Here is a 3,740-nt window from a genome sequence, read left to right as displayed (position 1 = left end):
ACTTGATGAATTGAGGCTTTTTATTAGTTTAGAGATACAAAAATCATTGCTTAAATCTAACAATTCGTACTGCTTACAAATACTAATTCTGTTATATTTCTTACAATTATTTTGTATTCCAAATATTATTTCTTTACTTCTTAAAACATTGTTGTATTTTAAATCAATTATGACATTATTTTTTATTACAGCTTTTAGTATTAAGTTTTAATAAATTTCTTTTGAGGTTAATGGTATTTTGATAACATATAAAATTGATGAATAATTTCTTAGTACGCTAACTTCTGCTAATTCTAATGCATCTTCGGCGGTGTCAAAAGGCATATTTTCCTATTCATTTCTTTTATGGCTAGATCAATTTCTTTTTTATTTAATATTATTGAATTTACAATTCCTATTCTAGCTCATTGTATGGCATATTTTATATTGATAATTTCCTCTTTGATTAATTTTTACTTATTCCGAAGGCTTATTGCTATTTCATTAGCTATTACATTAACTTCTTTTATGGCGTTCAGTAAGTTGTTAGTAATTTCAGTGATCTTATTGACTTGTTGATTTAAAGCGTTGTTTATAATTATCTGTTTATTATTATTTGTCAATAGTTTTTCCATATTATTGTTTATCATATTAAGGTCATTGTGGTCGGGACTTCCCGCTATGTACTTCCAGGCGGTGCCAAGGAAATCTAGGGATCTTCGGGTTTTAAGATTTCGGATGGGTTCGACGATTCCCAACATCTTAGTAGCTTGTTGGGCTTCGTCTCGTAGAGGAGGATAGAAAGGATTTGATGGTGGTAAGTTCCTGTCTATTGTGTCTGTTATCTTTTCCAAGATGTTTCTGTATATTTGAGTGTTAATGATGTGGATAAAATTTAGGGTTCCGTCCTTTATTTTTGAGTAACAATTATCGATGGTTATAAGATGGGATGAGGAATAGTCATTTATTTGGATTTATGCGTTGCATAAGGCAGCCAGGATTCTGCAAAAGCAAGTGTAAGGTTAATGGCCTGTTACGCTACTTTTGTAGATGGGAAAGGAAGATAATTTTACAGCTAACTAATTTAATATGTTCTATATCGTACGCCTATGGCGTGTTACCCGATTTTCAGAGTTAATGTTAATTTATTAACTCTTTCTTATCTACTGTGATTCTTTGAATGGAATGCATTGGATTTAATTTATTCAGTTTTGATTAAATTTTTAAAGACAAAATTTAATTAGATGAAATAAATTTAAATCTTTACGTTTTGTTAAGTCTAATTTTTACTTAAATTAACTTTATTTGCATTTCATTCAAGGTTTTTGAATTTGAAGAAATTATTATTATTATTATTTAATTTTTTTTTGTTATTGAGCCTTGATATGGCTTTTGTGCACCGACCTTCCGGATTTGGTTGTAACTACGTTTCCTTTGTCTTCGAGCACTACCTCCTTTTTGTATCTGGGGGTGAGTTTATTGCTTATTCGCTTATTGATTTTAACGTAAATGATGCAATTACTTGAATATGTTTTTACCTGTGTCCTCTTTTTGTTATGGAATGTAAGGTCCTTTTCTTGTTTATCAACTATTTTCCAGATATTGTAGAGTTTGTCCCTTTCGATTAATGTCGGGTCGCTGTAAACGCCTCTGCCGAAAAATATTTCAATGGGTTTCTTTTTGGTAGTCGAATGGATTGAGTAGTTATATTTGCATATGGATCTACATCGTATTCTTCAAAACTGTTGTGGGTATTTTCTGATCTTATACAGCACATTATCTCGGTAAGAGTTGAGTGAAAACGCTCTACCTGACCGTTTACTGAGCTGGTGTAAGGAGGGGTTTTAAAAATTTCGATGCCATACTGGTTTTCTAACATAAATACTATGGAAGATGAGTTTGAAGATTTTTCGTTGTCAATAACGATTTTCTCTGGTATTCCGAAGGATGTAAGTAGGTCTTGTAAATAAGGGTACTCCTATGTCTTCCGTTGCTCTTGATTTAATGATTTTCGCTTGCGCGTACTTTGAAAATTTGTTTATGGCAGGTAGGATTACTTTGTCATTAGTGTGGTAAATGTCGATGTGAACTGTTTGTCCAGGATAATTTGGAACTGGGGTTGCCTTTAAAACTGGTTTTGAGGGGTGCCTTTCATATTTGTTTTCTTGGCATATCTTGCATTGTTTAACGCTTTTTCTTATCTTTAGATTCATTCGAGGGAAGTCAAATTTTTCTAGTATTTGGGCTTTATTCTCGGTTGAATTCCTGTGCGCTCTTTTATGCTCTTTAATTATCTCGGATTCTTGTACCAGGTCTTTTACTATTTTCCGTGTGTATCGTACCTTATACCTGCTAAAATGTACTGGATATATAGTTTGAATTTTACCCAGTATGTAGTCTTCTGTAAAGATTGCATTGGTAATTGAAGGATTTAAATAGCGCTTGAGATGGTTTATTAATATCTCTTCTGTATACTCGGTTTCTTTAATAATATGCCTGTGATAAGTAGGGAAGGGTATTTTAAATTGATATGAGGAAGTGTCTGCGGTCCCGAAGAATAACTGGTTCTTGAATGCATTAACCGGGCATCCGTGTAAGGAATTAGGTTATGGGATGAACTTTCATCACTATGCTGAGTTGCAGTAAGAGAGTTTATCTGTAAATTTTGTGGAGGCCGGGATAGCGCGTCTGCCACAACATGGGTCTTGTCAGGCTTGTATTTAAGTTCATAGTTATATTCCTCCAGTATAGCTTTTCACCTTTTTAGTTTACTATTGTTGCTTTTATTGCTAAGGGCATACATCAGGGGTTGGTGATCAGTAAAAATTTTGACTGTGGCAGAGCCGTAGAGGTAACTTCTTAATGTTTTGAGGGCCTAGATTATCGCTAACATTTCTTTTTCGTTTGTTGCGTAATTTTCTTCAGCCTTCGACAATGTTCTTGATATACAAATTATGAGTTTATTTTCTTGTTCCAGTACAGCTCCTTTAGCGTAATTAGAGACGTCGGCGGTCAAGTGAAATTCTTTGTTGAAGTTGGGGTATTGCAACATCACTTCGCTGGATGTGAGTGTGTTTTTAATTTTATTGAAAGCATCTATTGCTTCGCTGTTCGGCGTTATTGCTGTTTTTGCCGATAGTTGTTTGCTCTCAAAACAAGAGTAAGAGGTTTTGCTATCTTCGCGTAGTCTTTAATAAACCGTCTTCAAAATTCCGACATCCCCAAGAACGATCTAAGGTCCTTGAGTGTCCTTTCTCTATTGCCTCTATCTTTGATGGGTTTACTTTTATTCCGTTCGCAGTCACTATGAATCCTAAAAATTCAACTTCCTATGGGCCTGTTCTAGTGTGTCGAAAACTATTTCTAGGTCTTTTGAATGCTCTTTTTCTGTCTTGCTGAAAATTATGATATCGTCTATATAGACGTAACATAATTTTCCTATCTGTTGTCGTAATATGTTGCCAAGGGCGCGTTGGAAGATGGATGGTGCATTTTTTAGCCCGAAAGGGAGTCTGGTAAATTCATATTTACCATTATTGAAGGAAAATGCGGTCTTTTCAATATCGGATTCCTTTAGTGGTATTTGATGGAAGCGACGCACAGTGTATTATTCCCATATTCTAGAAAATATCAATTAAATAATTTGACATCGCCAAATTTGAAAATAGCGTCAAATATGTGTTTAGAAATGCCTTATAAAGACGAAACAATAACAACTATAAAATTGAAATCAAAGTGTAGGGCGGGACGGGGTTTGATTT

This window comes from Rhagoletis pomonella, unplaced genomic scaffold, assembly GCF_013731165.1.
Source record: "Rhagoletis pomonella isolate Grant_MI unplaced genomic scaffold, Rhpom_1.0 Rhpom_scaffold_00002, whole genome shotgun sequence".
In the NCBI taxonomy this organism is placed as follows: Eukaryota; Metazoa; Arthropoda; class Insecta; order Diptera; family Tephritidae; genus Rhagoletis; species Rhagoletis pomonella.
Note: the sequence above shows the minus strand (reverse complement) of the source record.